A 27,158-nucleotide genomic window follows, 5' to 3' on the forward strand; every position below is an offset into this window, starting at 1 on the left:
TTGAAATGCTAAACCACCTAATCCTGACTTCAATGAGTAATACTAACTTTGATATAAGCAAAACTGGCTCTGTGACGACTGTGGTTAAAACCGAATCCCTCCAGCACATGAACACAACTGTAGCTGACCACATACTGCCTGGACTTCAATATAGCAGGACCATGGCTGTTTGATGGCATCATTAAATATCAGTAAGCAATACTGAGCTTTGACATGTTTACATGACACATTTATTCTTTCCCCATTCAGTCCAGCCTTTTTTTTTACTGTGTGGAAGGAGTTTGTATAAATCACTTTTATATTCCCCACATGTAAGTGGAGGCAATATCTCTGAAGTTCAAGAAGTGTTTAAAAAGATGCCCAAGGAAACCCTAATTGCCTCTGAGTTAAATATATGTCCATCCTCTACTTTTGCAGAAGCCTGGAAGTCATTTGACGTTGGAACCAGATGTGAGGCATTATTCTTTAACAGGAGTTCCCGTCAGTTCTAGACCATTCGTGATGCTAACACTTGTACTTTTTTCCAACCTGGATGGCCCAAATTGTTGCTTTGGTTTCTGAGTCTGTGTTGCATTATTGTCTGTCATGTAAATCTACAAGACTAGAGTTTTCTAGAGTCAGGATCTGGTTTTGGAGACCGCCCTCTCCTCCTCTGGTTGTAGTCAAAATGAGTGACATAAGGAGTAAAATCAGGGGCTAGATCTTATTGTAAGCATTTCTGCAACATTCTGCACAAGCTGTGTAAAACATTTTATCGAACAAATGTTTATTGCTAATGCCATCAGCCAATAGAAGCAAAAATCACAGGTCCCAACTTTTTCCATTAGTTGGTGCTTAACTGGTTCTGTCATTGATTAACTTCACTGGGTTATTGGGGGGCTAGAGTCTATACCAGCTAGAAGAGCTTTAGTATCCACAGTGGACAGGTCACCACTCCAATGCACCACACAACCACAAACATTAAAAGAGTCAATTTGTTTTTGGAGAGGTGAAGGAAACCAAAATGCCTGTGGGAAATCCGTGAATGCCCAGAGGAGGACATACAAACATCACAGTCCAGCATAAGTTTCCTCGAAACCTTGAGTTGCCTCAAGCGGATTCGGACGCTCTTGCCGCGAGGCTGCATCTACTACAACTCCATCATGCTGACAAAGCTGAATAAAAAGTGAAGCCACACAAAAAATAAAGGTTTTTCTAAAATACATTTTGTTGTGTCTCGCTTGTTTGGTTTTATTTTAAGTACTGTTTTTAAAATATGAGTTATTGCAGACCTCTAATGAAAACTATCTAACAAGCAACAATGCAAATATAGTAGCAATACAACACGTAATATGAGAACCACTTACCACACGCAAAACACAGTGCACTCTTTAAAAACCAAGCAAATAAGATAAATATAACATCTTAAGAACAATCTCCTCCAGCACAAAGATCGAGTCCCAGAAACTAACATCATGTCGGTCGGAGTGGGTTAGCTTGGTGGCTAACGCTATAAACAGACGGTGTGATCCTCACTTAAAGTTGCCAAAAACAAACAAACAAAAATAAGTCTGACAGAGTAGTTGAATAATTTTACTTTTCTGCTTTACTATTTTGTGGTCGCTTAAAGTATGTTACTACATCTGAGCGCTGAAATGTTTGCAGGAAAGAAGGAATGGCTTCTGTTTGCACAGCTTCAACAAATTATTACATTTCCAAGTTCAGCGAGGCTTTACTTGACTCTCACATCAAATTTTCAAAATATATATTTTTTCCTAAGAGGTCGGCCAGCAGCTTCGAGAAATCGCTGAAGAAATTAAAGGCAGCAAAGAGTGGCCCTATAGACGCTGAATACAAAGCCTCGTGTTCCAGGTGAATATAAAGCAAAGTGGTCGTCCGCTCCACACCTGCGTCTCAGAGCACATATGCAATTCTCTTTCTTTATCCATCACAGCGGTCTTGTGGAGGAGAATGGCGAGATCAAACAGCAAGCATGGCAAACACTGGATGTATGTTCCGACATATCTTCAGCAGAGTCAAGCCGAGGGGACGAGGAATATCAAAGTGCTGCTCTTGCTCTCAAGTGTGAATGGTATTTCTCCTGGAGCACCCGAAGTGGTGAGAAGCCTGAGGTGTCTGCAGGCTGATTTAGAGCCTCAATCTCATACAAAAGGGGTCACTTTTCCAGCCCCAGAATGACTTATGAGGGCACAGACGCAGCTTTCATTTCCATTTTATTGAGAGAAATCCCAGCCAAAGTTTCCCTCCATTTTTTACAGGAGCTTTTTCACGAGTTAAATCAAGGGGAATGACAACCACTAGCAAATGGTTATGTCATGTTCTTTTTTTATGACTGGGGAAAATCTCAAGAGTAGGTGACCGGCTGAGAAAGAGGAAGGATGCAGCACTGTCATAACGTGTGGTGTAAGTGAGGAGGTAGCTTAGTATCAAGCAAATGCAGATTTTTGGTCCAGCTACATACGTTCAGGCCTGGGACTTAGAATAAAAAAAAAAAAATGTGAATCATAAGCAAGACTCAAAACTGTATCTATCACTGCACAGTATAACCAACGTCAGTGTGGATGTTACGGATATCAATGGATATTTAGCTTGTTTAATTTTCCCAGTAGCCAGTAGGGCCCATTCCAACAACTGAAATTTAATTTAGATCTTTATTCAACCCACATTGGAGAAATTTGACGCTAGATGTCTTTATTTTTAGCTTTATTTTACAAATGTTCTTTTCTATTACTAAACAAAGCCATTTACTGTACTTTCAAAAGCTACAACCCCGTGAAATGACATGATACACTGTGATCATCTGCAAGACATTTTTTTTTAAAATATTGTATAGTGTAATAATAAGATGTATTGTGACGCCACTAGGTGGTGGCAATAGTGAATGTCACACTTTTACGCTTCCATTTTCTCTAGAGCAACAATCATGATGATGATGGCCCTGCACCATTGCTGTTGTCTACAGCAGTGCCGTGAACACCACTGCTGCTATTTATGCTATATTTTCACCCACAGCCATCACGACGTCTTCCTAGTTCCACTTTTTTTTTGTTGTTGTTGTTCTTCACATTCCCCCAACCAACCGTTTTGAGCGCTCTTCCAGCACGACAAGAGAAACATTTGTGGACGTGTTAATACGGTAAGTTTATTGGAGTGAATAAAGTTTCACGCTACGTCAGAGTGTGAATATTTTTAAATGGAATCTTAGTCAAATTCACTGTCCAAGTCTCTGTTGTGCTCCCATTACAGACCCACAACCTCCCTCGTCTCCTAGACTTGGGGGAAGTTTTCAATCTTTATTCACTCCAAAGCACTTACTGTATTAACACGTCCACAAACGTTTCTCATTTTGAAGTTACAGGTATTGTATAAATTTTTGTATTGAATTGTATTATATATTTTTTTAATTTCAGACTTCAGATTTGCAGAATGACTTGTTTCATTGCAGCGACGCCACTTGTCCCAATTCTGGACTTCTGGCATTAAGGGTTAAACCACAGACTGATGCCTATCTGCCAGCAAGTGGCGGGGAGCTGTACTGTAGTCCAGAAAGTGAACATGAATTTGACTACAAATTCAGATTGTAGAGCAGTATTCAAGGACTGAACACTGAAGAACAAAAGCATCAGGTGGTAGTGATCAGAATGTATCAGATCACAGGTTTCCCAGTTACCCAGTTAGGTTAGCAAAGCTTCTGGAATCCAGTGTAGGATGAGGAGGATCAGTACACAGGGCAAGCGACAATATCTAATAGAAGAAATATATTTGACAGAGCTGAAATGTCAACTATGCTAAGGAATACGGATATCATTACACATTTCAATAAATAACAAATTTTGATTAACAACCTTAAAACCATGAGAACTTCCCTCCGGGCATTTTGAATTATGCGAGATTAGAACTTTGACCCAGGAGAGGACTTGCACTCAAACTTCAGGGTTTTAACATCGAGAAATTGGAAACTTTGAACTATGGGGTGGGCGATACTGCAAAATATCATCGTTTTTTTGTATTTTTATAAAATTCGATCTCACATAAATTTTTAGGACGAGTCTGAAAGTTTCTGGTCAATGTAGCATGTAAAACACACCTTAAAGAAAAAATAAATAAAGACAAATAAACTTAGGCTTAAGAATCTCTCCAAACAAAGATAGTTTTTAACTTAAATTAAAGTAGTCGCCATTAGCCATTAGACATGTGCAAAGAACCTAAACATTTCCAAACAACACTCAATCCTGCAACATAAAGGGTAGCTTTCAATAAAGTTAAAATAAAATATCAATGAAGGCGTGACTGTCTGCTTCATTTTGAAGGCTCTCCTAACGTCGGCAAAATGTTTACATGTGCTAATCCTTCATGATTTAACAATTTAATGCACAAAAAATATCACATAATGGGCTTGCATAAATCAGCTAGTATTACCTTTATTTGGGTGATTCAATTCACACTCTTACTGAAGGGCTACTACTCAAACAAGCTACTTCATTTTTTTTAATGCTAACTCACACTGCTGAGTAAAAGACATCATCAATTCAGCGAACATTAACAGAGGAAGAGTTTAAAGACTGTTGATCCACTGTCGTTTATTATGAAGTTATTATGATTCCCAAAAACCAATCATGGAAGAACACTTTTAATTATATATTTTCAAATGGCACTACTAATGTATCAGACAAAGCAACAACAAACACATTAATGGGCAACTAAAGTCTAAATGAAAGGTCAGATGGCAAAAGAAAGAAACACAAACTTCCTGTCAGGGTCTAGGAACTGGCTGATTTCACGGAAAGAGAGAAACGGCACGCCTGATCAATGGAGTGAGACTAGAAGGAGCATGGAGCAAAAAAGACAAACACCACTGTTTGTTCCGCCCATTACCAGCGACAATAAATTAGAACTCAATTGACGTCATGTGTAACAAGACAAATGTAATTACGTGAGTTGATCAAGATGCTGCGACCTTCCTGTTCCCGGGGGAACGGCCAACTGGACAGACTGAGTGGGTAAAAATAAACAGAAAATATGGCCGTCAACTTCCATTAAGCCGCAATATTTCTGCTGTGAATAAAGCCTCTGAGTAAAGATGTCAGTTTCTGGTCATTAGGCGATATAATAGAGTTGAGATGTGGAGTTGTAAACCTATTCAGTCAGTAATGGTCCGATGGCTATAAACAGAATGTAATTTGGCCTGAGCTGTGATCACTCAGTGCTGTGAACTATATTTACCATCTGTGGCCCTTTACTCCATGTTAATGTGAGTGTGTGAATGCAGCATGTGGAGCATGTACGTGTGAGTGCACCCTGGAGATCCTGCAGCAACCACGATGATAGCTAGTTATCCTGAGATACATACGTGACATTCTGCCTCGCACTGTCGACACAAGGAGCCTTGAAACAAATCCCCTGCTGTCCCTTATTTTCCAGAACTAGCAATACGACTTGGCGTGTTAAAATGAAGGGAGCACAGCATTTGATTCAGCACACAGCTTATTCCATCCTGTGCTACTAGTCACATCGGCAGCTTCAGCTGGCCCTTCATCTTTGACAGAGTGTGATATCAAGAGGTAACATGAGTTCTCTATTCAGTACTACACCAGCAGACCCACACACTCAGAAATACACATATAATGCAAAATGTTTTGCTTTCCTCTCAGTCTGTGGTTGGGATTGCAATACATTTGTACACTTAACTTTTCAAATATCGGTAAATAACGGGTTTTCATGAAGGGTTGATTTCGACAGTGGCCCACGTCTTTGTAATGAATGCAGACATAGTAATTACAATTACAAAAATGTTTCACTTGTATTCCAAAAGTACTTCATCCATGGAGGAACAATTAATTTATGCATAAAAAAAAAGTCGTCAGAGTGTCAATAAAAATACGTAATTAGTGCAATATTACAGTCAGTTCTAAAAGCAAAAAAATTGAGGTACTCCAACATTTTTCAACATTGTTTTACTCAAACATCATTGTCGTGGCTTTTGTTGCAGCTGTCAACACTTCGTTATCAAGTTTTGCGAGCATGAAAGTATCAATTATGTTTAACTGTCAAGAGCTACAAAAGCACTTCCTCACCAACAAAACAGATTCGGGACTTTTGAGAAAAATGTGTGTGTGAGGTTGAAAGGTTGTTTCATCCCAATTGTCCTGTACCAAATTCAAATATGAACATACAAGAACATAAGCAGTATTATTAAATGGTTGGTATGACTACATAAATCTTTTTTTTTCTTTCCTCTTTTCATTCCATCATACATTTTTTGTTGTTACCCAATTATATTAATAGACGGCTATATCTGTGCACATTTACGGACCATAATAAGAACTTTAAATGGTATTCATGAAATGTGACCCTGCTCAACAAACAATTGAATTTCAAAAACGTACGCTGCAGGCTCAACTTCCTGTCCTGGTGGCAGCAAAGAGCCACCAAAAAATCTGGAGTTGATCATGTCTGAAAAACCTAAACGCATAAACATAAAGATTCAGCCTCACTAAGCCAGAAGTGGATATGATTGTGCTGATTTTAGGCGTTTTAATGTGAAAAAAATCACTTAAGAAGCATCATAATAACTACATGACAGGAACGCATGTGCTGCTTGTGGAACTAAAGTTCTATGAATGACAAAAGTTCCCACCTGGTCTCCTGGCTTCCCTGTCGGATTGACTACTTACTGTTAGAGGGGAGTAGATAGGGGGGCTTCGCCACAGTTTTAAAAATCCTGGTGGAAACCCATAACCTACTGTATATACCATGACTGCGTTGCTCCTTGACTTCTTCATCAGTGATGAACTTCGCCAAAAGTGAGACTAAAATTTTAAATAGGTCGGAATTCTCCATCGTTCCTTTATTTCTTTTTATTGTAGACATTTGTTATCGATACTTGGGGGGAAAACGCCTTAAGTGGATCAGTGGCAAGACGTTGTCAGAGTCCAAACGGCGAGACCCACCAAGGGCCTTGGGGCCGACACAGGTCCATGAAGTAGATGTAAAAAGCCACACTAAGTTGAACTGACATGCAGCAGAATCATTATCATGGTCTACTGCTCGGACCTGGCTCTGGATTCAGTCCCAGCTGACACCACGACCTGGGGGGCATTGTGCACAAGTCCCCAATCTGTCACGGGCCCTGCTGAGACAGCTTGTGTATCACATATAATCATGATTAACGGCAGGCTCTTACTGCAATTAACCACCATTTGTTTTAATTGAACGGCCGCACTCATTCAAACCAAAGTTTTGAAGAAAGGACTGTGACCTTGACACTCAAACAAGCCACTTTCTAAATGTTTTGCATTTTGACAAAACTGGCTTAAGACTTTGGCTCTGTGGGGCTTAGCAATAAGACCTGTGAAAACAAATAGCTTTGTTTTAGTAAGAGGGAGACAGCAGCACTGGAAAGCTACTGGAGTGCGGTGTGGTAATAACAGCTCGTACCTCTCGTGGGAGAGCAAAGGCCTGCAGCTGTGGCGTGTTCCGAGTACACGCAGCTGTGAATGCAGCGGTGTCGGCCGGTGCCGTCACACAACGGCAAGCCAGCCGATAGCAGCTGTCTTTACTCACAAGCGGGAAGAAAGTGCTCATGACATGCACTGCAGTTAGCGTAATGTTTATAGAATGCAATATTTATTTGAACAGTCATAAAGGCTGACAATGCCAGTGACAGCTCTGCTGGAGACTTGATGGGATTGGATGACTGCGGTGCCAAAAGTCCTGTTGTCAAGCGTTTGCTAAAATTCATGTGAGGCAAGCTGTTTTGCCACTTTTATTTTTTTATTTTTTTGCTTTACTCTGCCGCCATGAATCATCTGAAGTTTAACACCCCATGAGAATTATCAACATGCAGCAGAGAGCAGTATATCTGCTTCACTCTGAATCTGCTTTTCTTGCACAAATGCATAAATTACACTAGAATGCTTTATCTCTGTCTCAAGCGCAGTTGGGCTGGAGAACAACAAAAGTGAAATGACAGCAAGTGGAAGAGAATATATCCAGGGCAGATAGGGTATCACTTCTCGATTTAGTAATGTGACATACTATATCGACCGCTACGTGGCGATGGCTTCGTGGTCCTGTCTCTGGTAGGCTACATGCACACGTCTAAGTGTCGAGGCATGTGTACGCTGCAATATCCCTCTGGGGCTTCTGGTTTGCTAATAGCGACACAATCGATTAGCTTGGTGGCAACTTCTTTCCAATAATATTATGACACAATTCAAATTATACTGTCTTTTGTTGGGCCTGTTTTGTTGGCAAAGGCGGATAAAATTTAGTCTGGATGCCAGATACACAGTCTTCGGAACAATCCTTATCCCTACTTGCGTGTTTATTCACAGATTATTTATTGCTGAGCTCATGAGTCAGGTGTGTCTCGGTGAAACAAAAATCCAGGCCAACGGAAAATTCCTGTCTCTCATGAACATGCTCCTAAGATCAAAACAAAAACAAATCCAGGATCATCACATCATTTTTAATGAGTGTATTGAATGGATTAAATAATTATCTGCCGTCATGATTCAGTTGTGCTGTGTTGAGTGAAACCACTCGCATGAAAAACACAATCGACTCAAACAAACTTTCGCTTTCATGCAGTGATGAGACATCACATGATGAATGATGACCTGAAGCAACCAGGTGTAGAGGTGCATTGTTAGCCAGACAGTAATATTTGGTGTTGGAGTATATTGACATCATGAATAGATAAAAAAGTATTTCAGCACATTTTTGGAGGTTATCGCTTATGAGTTGCCATGAAACAGTGTTCTCGAAATCTCGAAATGACGGGAGGTTTCATTGAAATAGTTGTTCAAAGCCAAAGATTTTACAGCAGACAGTGCCACCTACTGGCCTAGAAAATTAGCACACTGTTTCATGAAGCCTCATCAATGCTGTGCTCCCTCAAAATATATAAAGTAGTTGACAGATGAACAAATAAGTGTTACGCTGTATAAAGTGCTTTTTGGGCTACTGTCTGTCTATCATCTGACACAGCTGTCCACTTCCATCACTCAATTCGCCCTTGAGTCAAACAATCTTTTCCTTCCTGTGTCCTGTCCCATGCTCATGATGAGATTTCCTCTTCACAGTATTTCAGAGCTGTCCTTGCTTAAACCTTCACTTTAGTGCTGAAGAGGAACAAATAAAGCGACTTCCCAAAGCCTCAACAGCTGCACCGGTAGGGTTGCACACTGAGTCAGCCATCCTTTTGCGCTGTGGTCATACCCAGATTTTACCTACTTTTGACTCTTAACGCCATCACTCACATTAATATCGCGGGGGACATGGCGCCTCCACAGTAGACTGGTGGAGACAGGCCAAACAGATCTCCTTCCATGGACCTTTATACACGTGGTGAGCCCTTGTGCACACAGACACGCACACAGGGATGTGGATGATGAAAAGAATCCTAATAAAGATGGATTTGCAACTAAGGCAGAGAGATTAAGGTGCACATTTTATACTTGGTTATTCGCCGCTGCACGAAGGCTTCATATCGCCCCTCAGAAATGACTCAGGCTCAGGTACTTATCAGAGTGAATTGCCATGTAATTCTAGACCTTGTGGGTGGCGCGGCCAACTTCTGATTGCAGGCTGATGTGTGTGGAACTTGACTCGGGTGGGATGGTGACGGAACTACTAGTTCTGGCTCAGAGCCAAACTGTGCACAGTTGGCCGAGCTGTTGAGTGATGAGGATCACGTCTGGACATTCCTGCGCAGGCTGAACAGTAAGTTGGGATGAAATTCATTCGGCTGCCATACCCAAGCAATTAATATTTGCTTTTCCACATTGTGGAAATGTCACAGAGCTACAGCACCGAGCACATCAAATAGGAAATAGATACAGGAAAGAAATGGAGTGTTGAGCGGACAGTTTGATTTGAAAACGTATTTGCTGCTCTCGCGCTTCGTGATGGATTTCAGACATCAATAAAAGGCCTGAAGGAAACTATTTTCAATTCTGAATTTGAAAAGACTGTTGATTGTCTATTTATTATGGAACTTGGTTAATTGTTTCCCAATGGTCCTATTATCCCAGTGACAGTGACATCTTCATTTCACATTGAAGGATTCACGACAGACCTTAAAGAAATATGAAGACATTACGTGTACGTTCTCAAGTATCCACACCCTTAATCTGCCTTTTAAAAATCAAGGTCGAAAGCAATTTTTCTTGTATAGTGGCCCACCAGCATAAAAAATTAATAAGTAAATGAAAAACCACAACACGCCCCATAACAACATACAACTGCTGCATTCCTGACATGTAATAGAAAGCTCCAAAAATGGTGAACATCAACCAGTTATGTTTTGTCATCAAGCCATGATCTATACTACTTGGATGATTAACATATACAGTGGCACCTCGGTTCTCGACCACAATCCGTTCCAGACGGCCGTTCTAAAAGTGACTTGTTCTAAATCTGAATCGATTTTTCCCATTACAATGAATGCAAAAAGAAATAATGCGTTCCAAGCCTTAAAAGAGGCTTTTGTAGGAGTGAATGTAGAGTGTCTGCTGCAGGTGCGCTGTTCCTCTATGTGTGTGGCCGCTGCATGTGGGAGGGGTTGCCGAGTGAGTGACGTCTCTCCAGAAGTGAAGAGGTGCCCGGTGCGTGTCCAGCTCTGAATGTGCGCTTCTGTGCAGTTTGGCTGTGACAAAGTCATAAACCAAGTAACGCTCTGTCCCAGACTCGCCTCATCCCTGTCCCAGCTCCAGCCCACAACAGGACATCAAACCCTGGAGGAGAGGTGTGGAGAGCGAGCACCTCCCCTGTGACACTCTACCACGGTCCAGTGCGGAGACAGAAAAGGTTTTACACCTCAACATGAAGAAAAAACAGTCAGTAAATGTATCTAACGGGACACGTCTGCATACAGAGCTCGTGCTTGTCCGTCTCGATAAGATCATTCAAGCAGGTAGTTAGAAGATGAAAGCCTTTACCAGTGACGCAGAATAACGTCTTCAGGTGAAAGACTCGCCATCATCACACCATCTTGCCATGATCCTTGTGCGATCAAGTTAACTGGATAATCCAGTCATGGCAGAGATGCTTTGAAATGCTCCAGGAATCAATTGATATGACATATAGAAAAGTTAAAAAAAATAAATAAATAAATAAATAATAATTAAAAAAAGAAAAAAATATATATATATATATAATGTACAGTATATATGTCATTTATATCACATACATAAGAAATGTCTTTGATCAAAAACCGTTCTCTTGCCCTGAAAATACATAAATTTTATGGAAGTAACGACGAGAAACCTTAAATTAAAGAATTTAATTTACAATATTTGTGGCACTTATACTGTCGCACACACAGTCACTGAGGGGATCGTGGGTCATGTGTGTCAAGGTTCACAGTCCTGCGGTGAGTATGAGTTACGGCAGCCACATTTCATCTCATCGGCTGACTGTCAACATGAACGGCATCATTTATCTGTGAGAGCCTTGAAGTTGAACAGTGAAGAGGGAGCAAATCACGTCTGCAGCTAGATGCCACTTCAAGACCGCTACTTCAGATACAGGACTGTAGAGTGTTGCAAAAAAAGATGAACAGAAATAAAATTATTTCTATAGGAAAATTGTCAAACAGCAGATCAGTAGAGTATTCAAACTTGTCATATATATTGAAATATATATGCTTCCACAGTGTGGAATGTGTTTAATTGAAGATGACAAAATATATTTGATATATTCATTTAGTTCCACCACTGGTAATGGGTTGGTGAAGCTTCATGAAACAGTGTCTTCATTTTCAAAGCCCAATAGATGGCACTGCCTGCTCTAAAGTCTTTGTATGTTAAAACAATTTCAATAAAATCTCACATCATTTTTAAACCAAGAGCGCCACCTCCTGAAAACCAGGAAGCCTCATCAGCCCAGCACTACTCATCACACATGGTTTTTATGAGTATGGTGGGCATCAGGAAGAGACACACACTTGCATTTGGCAAGACGTCATTTATTTGTCCCTTTCTTGCAGGGGTCTAAAGCAATGTGGCCCACCACTTGGTGTCCAATAACAGGGCGAGTGCGGCCCCATCAGGGCACTCCCTTAATGTCCAATAAGAGTTTGCTATAGAACAATAAATACAGTCTTCAAGCAAAGTTATTGATCCATTAAAATCATTACAACAAAATGTTTTATTTCATCCCACCACCTCACCAAGACTATACTCTTGTCCCAGACCCTGTAAATTCCTTTGCGCAAAGTATCACCTTAAATAGCCAACAGCAATGTAGGCGTCCACTGACTGGTGAGGGGTGTCAGATATTATCATTTAATTTCATGTTGTCCACACATTGTGTTTGTAAAAGTATTTCTACAGTTCTTGGCGGGTTGATAGCCTGCAAACCCAAAAAGTTATCTTCTATTTGCTGAACCCAACTGAGCACAAATGAGAGTGTTTTCATTTACGCTTGGTTCTGACAAAACAACCTCTAATAGCGAAAGTGGCAATCCTATAGAGGGCCTGCAGCAGACCTGTGATTATCAACCATCAGCCTCTCGCTGGGAAAAGAGGGGAAACAAATCTCAAAACATGAGGAGTTAGCAGAGAGTAGGACCCAAAGCAGAGTTCTGCTTTGTCATCAGGGCACAGAGAGCTACATAGGAGCTAAATGCTTTTCCATTTTTGACACTTCAACTGTTGAACACTAAACAAGACAAGTTGTCTGGCACCACAAAGACGGTGCACTGCCATGGTGTTTTTTTTGTCCATGCCATTTTCCAGTGAGTGACACCGGAATGTCAGTCCCCAACAAACAACACCACAAACGCTGCTTAAAGTATCAACAAGCTCAATCTTGCATGCAACGACCAAGATATCGAAAGGAGAAAAATCGAAGCTGTTTTAATAAGAAGGCACACTGGTAATGTCACGATAACCCTGTTCATTACAGACACCACATTTGTCATGCTGGAGGAGCACCTTTCATGAGACAAGACTCCAGATAAATGAATGTTAAGGCTCATAATGCGTGACAAAACAATGCATTACATCTACACGGCCAAGTAACTATAACATTTTGAATCAGCCAACATTTCATTCTCAGGCAGTACTCGTCTGTCACATTCGAAATGTACAGCATAAAGCTCATTGTTTCATTTCACACTTGTGGTTTTAAGAGCAGCAAAATATTATTCACAATGTGCACTCTGTCTTCATGAGTACATGCGTCACATTTATGTGACATGCGTTCATTCAACATGAATGAGAATGAATTAGTGATGCTGCAATTCGCAGAACATATCATTCCCGAACGAAAACAAAATCCCCACAATCATACAGAAAGTGCCAACCTGCATCTGTTTATAGCCTCGAAGCCTCCATCGTTTCAGCCACCACTGCCAAGTCTGAGCGCTAATGTAATGCAGCAATAATTGGTGGGGGCATGTATAATTGCTGCATATTAAAGAGGGTAAATTTCATAAATAGCAATCTGGTAGAAGATTATGATCGAATCAAAGTCCATACGATCGGCCCCCACAAACACACACACACACACACACGCCAATCTCCTGCAGCATCAGCAAAGCATCTGACGCGCTGGTTGCTGATCAGTTCAGAATTATGAATCAAACCATAACAACTCAGAGCAGAAAGAAATCATTCAGTTTACTTCTACTCTGTTGAATATCTGAAGTAATAATTGGAAAATTACAGTGACTTTAAGCAGCATACATGCTTTGCAGCAAGTATCAACAGCAATAATTAGCTTTATTACTGTGTCATTACTGATCAAAGTACACTTATACACACAAAAAAAAAAAAATATATATATATATATATATATATATATATATATATATATATATATATATATGTGCAAAAAGCAAAACGAAAATGTGACACTAAGAAGTACTCCATCAGATACACTGTTCCCTGGTGCTGGGAGATGTTGTACGTCAGGGAGAAAACTATGACACTAGAACTGGCCTGGCATTTATACTTAATTTATGTTCTAGAGACTTACTTAACAGCGCTATTGCGGTTCCATCCCAATACATTATTAAATGCAGCAAAGCTACAGCAATTAAAAAGAGAAAAAGTCTCAGATATGGCGTAAAACAACATGTACAAGTAACATCCGACTTACGAGCGGGATCGGTTCCGACCAACCGGTCGTAAGTCGGATTGGACGTAAGTGGAATGCCATTCAAAACAGCCGACGCGAGGGTTATAGCTGCTACTGTAGTGGTAGATCACTGTGTGAGAGTGAGATGCTGGGATACTGTGCTGCTGTAACTGTTGTACACGATGTCAGGCTGCTACGTGGTGTGGTGCCAGACATTGAATTAAAAAAATAATCTGCTGGGCGTATTTATTTATTTCGCGCAGTGAGCAGTGCAGTAAGCAAGATATATATATATATTTTTTTTTTAATCGTCCGCCAACAAAAAGTCGAAATAATCAAGCAGAATTTATTTATTTCCCAGGCCTCATACGCCTAGTACGTTCTGTGTCAGATCGGACATTCATTCGCACAAATCCGGTGAATCTTGAGGACAATTATTCCCAGAGAAAATGCATTAAAAAAATGGATCTATGTCTCAGGCCTTGCGCTGATCTGTAACTTTCTGAAAGCAAGCAACTGGATAGGATGTGTGGGTGTAGAACAGAGTATCTAAAATTAAAACATTTCATTTGGCCAAGCTCTGACAAAAAAAAAAAAAAAGCAATCACCACAATGCCAGAAAACAGCAGGACGTCCAACATCTCCACACGAACTTGATTTAAAAACTAATCTCTCTGGTTTTCACACAGGAAAAACCTCCAGACCGTGACTCTGATACAGGAGACACAGTTAAGAGTCCCAGGAGATTCCTCAGAGCAGATTATCACAACAGTCAGGCAACAAACAGCCGACATGGTGTACAAACACAACCATGGAGCTGGACTCAGTCCAAGTCTGATAGCATTGCCGTGGGTGGGTGAGGGTTCTCCTGTTGTGCTTGTGTATCCTTGTCCACCAGCTAAACCTTTCCAAGGTGGATCAGCTGAGCCTCGTATCTGATCCCCACTACTTGTCCCAGAGGAGTTGACTTCCTGAGCCAACAAGCAATCAAAGGCATCTGTTGGAGCCTGTTCCTTTTTCTCCACCAGTCACATGCGCAAAAACGCCTCTGCAGTGAGCAATGACAAAGAGCTGTGATGCAATAGTAAACAAATAAATCCATCCACAAAAATATATAATTTTCTCTTTCATCCTCTTCTTTATTTTGCATCACTAAGCACACAGTTGTGCCGGGTAATTTTCTAAATTATATCTGTGTCAAGATTACAGACATTGAGTAAGGTTTTTTTCTTTTTTTTCGTGGGAAAGAACTGAGAGAGAAAATCAGCATTTGAGTTAAATAAATTTACTCAAAGGCTGAAACAATAAACAGTCAACAGTCAACTATGGCAATTTGGTCTCAAACCAAGTTGATCCAACCATTGCTGTTAATGTTGCCTCTTCATAGATATTCATGCTAGAGGACAGTGGCGACATTTAATTTAGAATGCATGTGATAGAATAGTTCATTTGAACAGTACTTATTATAGATGTTGAGACAAATAAATATCAGTAATTATTGAATGCAGTTGAAGGGATTTTGCTGAATCTTTGGGCCGTTTTGTGACAAAACTTGGGGCTCAGAAGAAAAGTGGCCCTCAGACAACACATTCCAAGGTGTGGGTTCGATTCATTTTTAAAGTTTTTTCCAGTGCCCCACATGCAGTACCTAATGCATTTTGTGCATGCATTTTATTTTGTAGGTTACATCTTGTGAACACCAATTAATTAATAAAACACAATAACTAAAATGTTCCTTTGAAAATATATATAAATAAATGCACCATATGGCTTTATGACATGAGGGGCCACCCCCCGTTGCCTCCTACTGCCCGGCCGAAACCGCGATAGCAAACAAAGCCATGTTTTTCTCTAGTTTCTAGTCTCAGATTTCTTCACTGCTATGAATTTATCGAAACATTTTTGTGTGTTCAGCTTCAACAGTTGTCTTTTGCGGTGCCATGGAGCAATGGTTAGCGCTGCTGTCTCTCAGCAGCAGAAGGTTCAGGGTTCAAATCCAGCTCTGGACCTTTCTGGGTGGAGTTTGCATGGGCTCCCTGTGCAGTTTTTCATCAGGTACTCCGGGTTCCTCCTACACCCCAAAGACATGCTCACTAGGTTAAATGGACACTCTAAAATTGCCCCTAGGTGTGCGTGTGTGTGGCCTGTGATGGACTGGTGACCTGTCCTAGGTGTATTTCTTTCTCTCACCCAATGACCACTGGGATAGGCTCCAGCACTCTCTGGAACCCTGAACAGGACAAAGCGGTGGTTAACTGAAAAAGTACGTATCCTGTGCGATTGACACTGTACATAGCGTTGGACAGAATAGACTCCAATGCACCGGTATGTCAAACGATGCTACTGTACAATGAGATGTGGTCAGTAAAGCACAACGTTCAACACTGAAGTCAATTCAAATTGACTTCATTGTCTTGTCATTGCTTCTGTTTTATAGCCTATACTTGTTTTGCAAAGCATGAAAGTCCAGCATCCATGGTCTTAACCCTGTCGTAAACCGAGAAAATTCCCTCACCAAGAAAGTGCGGCTAGATTATAAATGAGAAACACAATCGACACCAGTCGCACAACCAAATAATTCATGCCTCATATGCTAACTTAGAAAAATGATGTGCTGCCTCGTACAATCTGTATCATAGTATTTGTGGGCTCCTGTGTAAATGAATGTAATAGGCCGGCCCATAGTACAGCTTTCCTGCTTATAGTGAATCACATACCGAACGAGTGTGTGCGTGCGTGTGAGTGTAATGAGGGCAGGGAACAGCAAGAGGCAGATGAAATATGTGCACGGAAAACATAATTAGCCAAACTTGCTGTCACACACCCTTTCCCAATGCAGTGAAGAGGACAATGTGACACTTGGAGCTGTCAAAGACAGAAATACAACACCAAAGATTTCCAACAATTTATCGACTTAGTGCTCGGCACGTTTGACAGGGGATTATGCGCCAAGTGGCTATAAAAAGACCTTTTACGCAGTTTTGCACTTACATGGACACAGTGTTGAGAGAAGACGACAATACACATTGATCACAACGTCAACCACATTCTTTTAATCCACAGAGTATGGTTTAGGCCTGGTGATCAAAAAACTCAGCAGCTGCCTTTTGTTTCCTTCACATTCTCACAATTGGCAGCCACCACTGACAGACAAAAACGACACGCATTCTTCCGCAATGCATTCTTCCTGAAGCGTGTCGAGATGTTTCCAAGTGCCACTAGATAAATATGAACATAGAAAACTATTCCTTATTTTATTGTGAATAAATGAGGTGTATAGCCGTTAATTTCATATTTTATTGTTTATATTTTTCTGTTCATACAAACTATATGCATATAGTCCTCACATTCAGTGGAACATGTTTGCTTTCTCATCCATACAACCTGGAAATAAGCAATTTGTTTTGTCATTTAAATATGACGTCATAAATACATACTGAATATATTTACTTTTAACCTTTAGTTCATATGTAAAATATATACTATACAGTAAGCCATCAAATACCAGCTTTAGGAAAGAGCAAACCCTCACATTCCCCTTTGCTCACATCACTTAAGGTAAGGAAAGAATCTCCACCCACACCAGGTGTCAGGCATTCATTGGCACCATGTCAGCAGATTCAGGAGACTGTGAGAGATAGATGAAGTGTGTGCAGACAAGAGTGGAGGAATTAAGACAGAGTGTAATGGCATCGTACAGGTAAACTAGTGCCAAAAAACAGTGTGTGAGCGGCAGTGAGACCAAACAGATCAATTGTGGAAAATAAATGTGAAAGAGGTTGTGATGAAGATGAAGAGCACGACATTAAAAACTTCAGACACACTTACTGCCGAGGCGATCCATCAAAGAGTGAAACAGGTGCTCCTCTGAGTCACATAAACAACTGACCTGAGGACTGGTTTGTCACCATGGAGTCTAAACCTCAAGCAAGGGGAAAAACAATGATGACTAAAGAAGCCTGAATAAATTATATTTATTATTTATTATAGTTGACCATGATTGACGATTAAATTAGTCAAAGCCAACGTGTTCATTTGTCCACTAGTTGTGAGGTCATCTTTATCTGAGCACTATTCACAGCCAGAAGAGAAATGAGGCTGAGGCTGCGTGACCATCGTAACCCAAAACATTGAAAGCATGGGACCGTTTCACAAAGGACACGTCAATGGGTACAATACCTTTCACGCCACATTTTGAAGAACTAAAATTGAAATAAGAAGTTTCAAACACATTTAACACTGTACAAATGTTTTCAACAATTTACATTCATTTAATTTATATTAAATTATATTCTATTTATGGTACTACAATCAGACTTGTTGCCATGTTCGTCAAACAATAAAAGTAATAAATAATAATATTTTCTTTATGTCACACAATCTAATGCGATATTTCAGAAAAATATTTATACAATATTGCGTGATCAAGAATTGAGATATTCTATGTTTTTGACATTTTCTTTCTTTTTCTTACCCCTAGAGATCAGTAGCTGTATGTCTACTAAGAATGATTTCTATATACCATCTTACAAAGGGTGAAGGAACACAACAATAACAAATTAGAAGTTTTGAAAACTGGGTCCAGCTCGATGATGACAAACAAACTCGGTAATAACCTGACAGTTCCGTGCCTCCAGACACTAGTCATGGCTGGGAAAGCACGGTGCTCCAGCAAGGCACAAGCACAGACAGAACGTGCAGGAAAAAGTGGGTGAAAACATTGCATTGAGTACTAAAACACCTATTGTACAACAGTGAAAATCAAAATGAACACTATAAAAAACATACACTAACACAACGATGTTGCCTGATACAGCAGAAGCACATCACAGACCTGTGTCCCACTCTCAAGTCATGTTTTCCTGGGCCATCAGACTCTTTAAATGTGTAAATGGTCTTGCTGTGTTGCTGATCTCTGAGTATTGAGTGAACTGATGACGCATGCAGCCTCATCTATGCTCCAGACAGAGACCGGATCTGGTGTGAGACACAGCAACTTGGAATGCGGTCCGGATTTGTGGAATACCACAACCCAATTTCGTATGGGGCCAGGGAAAGAAAGGATATTTGACTAAATGGACGGAATACTGGTAGTTGGTAGTTGGTAGTTTGTTCCACCCCACAACATATTACATATCTGTAGACAAAGGGAATCAAGTGTTTTGACGCAGGGATTGTTATTTTTAAAAGAAATGGGTCCTTTAGCTCATCAAAAAGTGGATGATCCAAAATTTCCAAAAAATAAACGTGGACAAGATTGATGTCATTTGTCATTCCAAAACCCTGAATATTGAACTCCCCATGCCAACAAACCAAAGAAAAACTGTCTAGAAGGCGACTTGTCATATAGCAATAATCCACTGAGCAGTCACAGGTTTTTCCAGTAAGACCTATAGTGCTCCATAATTCTCCGATACATCTGCACTCGAGACCTTGCTTTTTGTTCCCACACGCTCCATCTGCTTGCACAGACATTTTGGAGAATAAAACTCTCTGTCCAAATCTTACTGAAGACTTACTTTGACTTTCATTTTCAGAAAATATGACGTAGTAAAACTCTTCTGTGAATGGAAGAGTCGAGTTCAGGGAGGATTTTTTTTTCAGAATTCTCTCTGCCATAAAAGAAATTCTTAAGACGGATTTAAACACTTGAAATGATGAAATATAAATAAATAAATAGATATAATTCCAGAAAAAAACACCTTTTTTAATGGCAACTGCACCAACATCATCTTTATTTAAACACAACTGAAAGAGAGGTCTGAATTATTGTTTTGAGACTATGGTTGTGTGTGCCAATAAATGATGGCTCTCATATGGGCTTGCTGTCACGGTGTGTGAGCCAAACATGCGCCCGTAACATGTGACAGCGCTCTATGATGAATTACTGCACAGATGATTTAGGAAACGTCGGCTTGGTGACATTTGCTTTCTCCCACTCTCAGTGATGTAGCGGTTATTTTAGTGAGATAGAAACGAAATATGACTTCAGGAAGGACGACTTGGCAAAACAGAAATATGATTGCAATGAATTTCTGATGATACCAATCTAAATAGGAAGATGAATCTATATACCACACTTCTGCACAACAATAAACAACAAAGGCAACACCAATATCATATAAAGTCAAATGGAGTGCAACACTGTGTGTGTAACATGCATCTGAACATCTTCACAGTTTCACAGCTTCACTCTAGACTAAGTCAAAAGTTACTCTCTGTCGAGTCAACTTGTCACTCCCTGTACCCCTCTTTCTCTGCCCTCATACATCTAAGTATCGCCCCACGAATGGAATAACCGAGAGACAATTCCACGGTGACGCACAGTTCAAACTTCAGAACGTAGCGATATCTGCTGATGTTATTTATCACTGCGCTGGCAGACCTGTTCAAAGAAAGAGATGGCTGTTTTCTCTACTCCTTATGTCTATGCAGTGCAGCGGACAGGCCCCTCGCCGCGGCTTTGAACATCCCTCACGGTTTGACAGTGTGACTGATGGGCCTGCGTCAGTCCTGCTGCTTCCTCATCTCAATGCCAAAGTAGTGAGAGGAGATGGGGGTGAAAACTAAAATTGAAAACAGGATGAGGACCGTGGTGATCAAGTGATTAATCTACAGTGAGACTGTCACTGTGGGAGGTTCGATGGAAGGGTTTTTAATGACACGCTTAATGATGCCAACTTTAATCTGCCATACTAATTAAGCCACAGCCCTTTTAGCATAACAAGGCAGCGCAAAGATGAAGCACGGGCACCAACATAGCAGATAAAACACACTGCTAATTCAAGGTAAAGTGTGCTTGGAAGTTGAAAGACTAACTTCTTGTAGGGCACCATCCGACACAGTGTAGTGCATATGCTGCTACTGAGAGCAAGACAGCAGGTCGAAATCACTCCATTAGAGTTTGTTGAGTTGTTGAGAGTGAAAATGACCTGTGAAAACAGAACTCAGACACTTCTTCACAAAACATCTTATGAAGGGTTCGCAACTAGGTAAACAAAAAACTCTAATATGATAAAAGTACAATTATCGCAAAAATGAAAATCACGATAACTTGATCCTTCTACATCAGCATAAAGAGTAATATAAGTAACATCCGACTTATCGACCAGTTGTAAGTCAGATTGGACCCAAGTCGAATGCGATTCAAAATAGGCGACGCGAGGGTTATAGGTGCTACTCTAGTGGTAGATCACAGTGTGAGAGTGAGATGCTGGGATACTGCTGCCGTAACTGTCGTACACAATGCCGGGCTGCTACGTGCCGCGGTGCCAGACATTGAATAAAAAATAGATAAATAAGCATCTGCTGACCGTGGTTGTAAGTACGGGTGGGCGTAAGTCGTGCAGGTCGTAAGTCGGATGTTACTTGTATTTGCTTTTTAAATGCAAGACTGTTCACGCACCGTAACAAGGCACAAGAACGCCATCTGTCCGAAAAAAAATTGGAGCTATATTGTTTCAACGATTGCCAGCCTGTGACAACACAGACCTCTGCTCAGAAAAGAGAGAGAGCCATATATCCCAGGACGACCCATGATCGCACCGATGGTGCTAATCCAGTGTCTACAACCTCAGAAATTTAAAAAAAAAAAAAAAAAAAAAAAAAACATGGTAAGTATGGAAAACTCAAGTAGGCTGCACAAAATGACGTGAGTTTGACACTAGAGCTGTAGATGCTGGCCCGGTCATTATTTTCTGTGATGTAGAGAACTGAGCCCAGACTTTTACTTTCTCATCTTATCTATCTTAACAGTGACTTGGCGTACAACAATAAAAAAACAAAGTTGTCCAAGCACTACTTAATTGCCTTTTTGTATTAACAAAAACAAGATGAGTGAAGTTGATATTCCAGTCAAGTACAAAATAAAAGATGAAAATTTACAAGTTAATGATGATACTATTCCTTTTACGATCTGATAAATCATAAAAGCTGAGCAGTCACAGTGAATGACAAAAAAGCTGCACAGCTAAAGATCACTTCAAGCTCTGATGTTGTGGACTGTCACGGGATTTAAAATATCACCAAAGTCCAGGGCATGATATTGATCAAATACGTCGCTTTCACTAAGATTTTGGATCTTGATTAATAACTGGGCCCTAATACAGTAGAGATTGATCACAGTTGAAAAAAATCTGTGCCTGAATATTACCCTGTTGGCTTTTTAAAATTCTGTCAGATAAATTGAAAACTATTTGTCACTGGAATGATCCTTCCGCAGAGCCCTCCTTCTTTCTCTGCAGTCTGGTCACCAAGTCTCTGCGTGTGTGTCAGCGCCAGAGAGCAAAATTAATATGCAGCGAAAGAATCAGCAGTCAGGTGTAGCGGCGCAGACCTTACATTATACAGTCGTTTTTGAAAGAGCGGCGATGAGTGATGGTAAAAAGGCCGGTTCTGACTCTTTTATCACTCTGCTGAAGCACTGTGCAGTACTTTTTAAACGTGTTATTGTGAATAAATCAAGTATGCAACTCTCATTTCTAAAGCAAGGCATTGTAATGCCTTCAATGGCAGAATAAAAACACAAATTACACCAAGGATCGTAAATAAATTGACACTAACACAAAATTTATTTAGTTGTACGACAGTGAAATGAGCAAAACATAATGAAAAACATAAATACACAGCAGTTTAACCATTATGATGCGTTAACTGATCTAAAATGAGTGATTTCAATATCATGAGTAGGGGCAATCTAAATGATATAATTGGCTTTTTTCCTCATTACACCTCACTTTGATGAGTTAACTAAAAAAATTTTTTTAAATCTATCAAAATCTTTTCTCCGTTTCTCCTCTGGATGACTTTTGATCAACATTAACCACAGACAAGACCTGCCAAGAGCAGAAATTACAGCACCAACATGGGGGATCAACACACACCCTTCGGCAGGTGGTCATAACATTACAGTTATTAGCCATCGAGCTATGAGAGGAATGTATTCACAGCACAGTGTTTTTCTGGTTAAATAGTGAAGCCAACAACTCAGAGAGAGTGTTATTCTGTCGCACAACACCAGCAGCTTCTCACCTCATGCATTCATTGTGCTATCGTCGCACCCTCTTTCCACACAGGCTCGATTACAGAACACCTCTTTCTGCTGTCCCTGGCACGTATTATGTGTTCTGTACTTTGTGTTCCTTTCAACTCAAATGGCCACCATCTGGAGTCACTTTTTAAGGAAGCTTCATAGATGTTTGTACCTCTGTGACTTGTGCTGAGATTGAAATTGCCAGGAGCTTTTCTACCAGTTTGCTTGTGTCCAAGATCTGGGTTTTATCATGTAAAAATACGATGGATTTTAGAAAATTGAGAAGAGATTCTAGTGTGCATAGGCTTGGACTTTTTTGTCATTTATATTGAAGGAAGTAAAATTCCAACACAAATGTTTAACGGCAAAAAAACTTCAAACCTGGTAGAGAAATACGTTTTTATCCCGTGTTTGGATTGAAAGCACACACTTCCTGTTTGATGTTATGAGAGGAATTCCCCAGCAGCTGAACATTACCGTGATTAAATAAGCGAAAAAAAATTCTTTGTGCTGTCATCAAAGATGAGTTGTGAAGTTTGGCACTACATCTGAAATTCATGACTGTGGACCAGTTATAATTTAACTATGCTGATGAGAGAAACAGAGGAAACCGTCTGAGAAAATATTGGTTCCTGCAAGGAAAAAGATATGAATTATTAGTGATTGTGATTCTTTAATCCTTTCAAGACAAAGAAACTAAGATGACAACTAGAGAACACTTGGGGGATTGGTGGCAATTAAGCCCACATCTTCTTTGGATAGTTGTCTCCTTTGTGAAAGCTGTCCACAGAATTTGACATTTTTGAAAATACTGTATAAGACAAGTACTGGTTGACAAACATGGCAACATGTCTGATTTTCGCGGTGTAAATACATATTGAATTGTTGTAAGCACCTTTTGAATGTGGAGTTTTAATAGCCAAAAATGTGGTTGAATGTTTGTCAAATGTATCTCAGCCTATTCTTAGATGGAGCTCTTTGAATCGAATGTTTTCATACTTTCAATATTTTAAGGTCGCATGGGTCCCGGAGCCATTTCACCTGTTACTGCGCTAAATAGTAAGCAATGACATCATGATGAGGCAATAGATGTCACAAATGTAATGAATCCAAACAGGGCGATGGCTGGAAAATTGACCAGGAATATTCACAATCATTTATCTCGACTGTATAAACGCTACTCCAGCAACTCTGCTGAGGAAACTTGTAGCTGGTGATCTTGAGCTGAAGCAGGAATGTAGATCAACCTGTAGCTTTTAGCTGAGCGCTGTCTTTACTGTGACAGACAAATAAAACCTCTAACTCATTGCCATTTAACATGTCTTCAATGCTACACAGCCACTGACCTCTATCAAGTTTAACTTGGACGAGACTGCATAACAATAACTGTGTGAGTTTGCATGAAGATTCCACAGAACTTCCGCCCGCTAAGAGATGAAACACTCCATCTGTTCACCAGTTGCAAAGCTGCAAATTCTCGAATAGACACACAAACAACACAACGCCTAAAATCTTTATCCTTTAAATTAATGAAATACAACCACATTAGCTTGTTCATGAATGTGCTAACCCGCTAATATGACAATTCAATATAGAAGAATAGTAGAATAGTTAGATAAGTGAGAAATAGGCGCAAAATAAAACGTGGCACAAACTTCTCATTTACAGATGTATCATTTTAACATCACTGCTGTCACTTCACTTCTTACAACAAAAGACAAGTCTGCAACAATTGGCAAAGAATGAATGACTTTCTATGATCCAAGAGCGTCGCACGCTGAATAGTTGAATTATTGGTGCGCAGATGGGAAGTCTTTGTTATTCAACACCACATCACACTTTGGCGACGTTATGACTAGTCAATAAATCTGAAATGATATAAAAAGATCATCACAGTCTGTCTCCAGTTAGTGAAAAGAACAGTGACAATCAATCTCGGCCGCTTGTGAAGGGCTCGGAAAAGGAGTGGATGGAGTTCGGCAGACATTCTTAAGTTGTGAGGATAAGAAAGACAGACATCTTATTTTGCAACATCATTAAACCTGAAGTTTAGATATTTTAAAGTTGTTCATTTAAAACCAAATGCTGCATAACCTGATGGCTGCAGTTTCATCACTGTCAAAGTTTAATAGAGAGCGATAATAGAATGTTCTTGAATGGCGACGTGAAGTTTGTGTCTGTACTTTTTGAACTTCTCATCCTCATATTCCTTTGCTAAGCAAACCTCTTTTTAATCGTTTAAGTTCATGTCACTACCTTAGAAAAGCTGGTAAAATAAGCCGTCCCACATTAGTAGTACTCAAAGAACTGTGACTAGCGCAGGGGTCTCAGTGGTTACAGGTTTTAATTCCAACCAGGCACACAATGGTTTAGCAGTCAGGTGTCACCTGAAACAAGCAGCACCAGACTGACAATCAACCAGATAAAAAGGTGCTCTCTTGACTGGTTGGACCAAAGACTTGCACCCACCGTGGCCCTTTGGTGGATCAGTTTGACCCCCGGACTAGAGTGAATTAACTCATTAATAATGGCATACGACAGTTCACACACAGAAATATACACACACACCACCAATATCATAAAGATCTCTCCCATACTGGGACCCTTTGACCTGGTGTTTACAAGAGTTTTCTGACCTGCTTTTCAAACATGCACGACTATGTACTGACACCAGCTTTATCATGTGTCTAGAGTGACAACATCAGATTCCAATGGGGTCATGATCTTTCCTTCACAGAAGAACTCCACATCCTCTGAAAAAAAAAATCACTCTGGTGAAGAGATGCAGCATTTACCTTGACAGAGATTCTACTTTTGTTCATGAAAATATGGCAGTGCAGAGAATTGAGTCTGAATCTGTCATTTGGTATGCAAGTGAACATCTATGCGAGCCAGGGACACACAAGAGGAGAGAGTGGGATTCACTATATGCAGAGAAAATCACATAATAGAGCACATAACCTTGATTCTACACTATTCATTTCTAATGAAACTTGACACATAAGCAAACACGTCTGTTGGCCGCCCATGTCACTCCGGATCTCATGAAATATCAGTGCAATGAATGATTTTCATGATGATTTCATGAAGAATAGTCAAGAGAAGTCAATGCATTTCAGTCCACCTTTTCCACAATTGTACCATATATCATCTTTTGTGTGCATTTATCACGAGTGCTACTATCATACACGTGGTCGTGAGAGATCGAACAGTAGCGATGGGTAGAGGAGTTGATCATGAAACAGTATTGCAGGGTTGATGAAACAGTGACAGCATCCAGGTTCTGCAATATTTTTGGCTACAGTCATAACTCAGACAGTAAAAAATGGACAAGTGATTTCATTGCATTTTATGGAAAGGAAAAATAAAAAGAGGAGAGCAACACAGGCTGGCTAGCGAAGAAGCCCTTTTTATCATATATTTTTTTGAAACCTTTCTTTATGCTCTTTCTGAAAAAGATACTGGAACAAGACACTGAACGTGACACACCCTGGGACTGATATTTCCTGTGTTTGGCTAGAAACATGGAGAAAACACTAGTCAAGGGCAGTGTTTCCATATGTTCCAAACAACAATATAAGTGTGTTCTATTCATGCATGCGAGTTCATTACTCATAGTGAAGGCAACAATATTCATGTTCCATCTTGGCCTGTCACAAAAACAAATTAACAAATATTGCTGGTTGATAAGCCCTAAAAACTATAGCCAATAAACTTTATTATTATCAACATTATTTTGAGACCATGTTAAGCATTAATGTAATGAAAATAAACACAAGTATGATTTAAGATGTATTATTTCTCATCAGTGTAGCATTGTAGCCAAAATGTCTTTGAAAGACCTTTTACATATCTTACATTAAAATTACTAAAATAAATGCAATCCAAGACAAGACAAGACAAAAGGCATTCAGAATCTCACTGAACAAAAGTTGACCTTACAACTGCCCTGGTGGTTGTGGTGCAGGTGAGCGTACATGTTTAATGTGTTGCGGTTTTTCTTGTCAACGCATGAGAACAACATTCGACAGGGTCGTCC

The 27,158-nt window shown here is 40.1% G+C and overlaps 1 protein-coding gene across 2 annotated transcripts in view; it reads right to left on the reverse strand.

Annotated features, from left to right (window-relative positions):
* The window catches only part of tspan9a (tetraspanin 9a), a 238,323-nt gene that overhangs the window by 183,680 nt on the left and 27,485 nt on the right, over window positions 1-27,158 (reverse strand). The gene's annotated exons all lie outside the window — the stretch shown is intronic.

Source organism: Synchiropus splendidus, chromosome 14 (genome assembly GCF_027744825.2).
Source record: "Synchiropus splendidus isolate RoL2022-P1 chromosome 14, RoL_Sspl_1.0, whole genome shotgun sequence".
NCBI lineage: Eukaryota > Metazoa > Chordata > Actinopteri > Syngnathiformes > Callionymidae > Synchiropus > Synchiropus splendidus.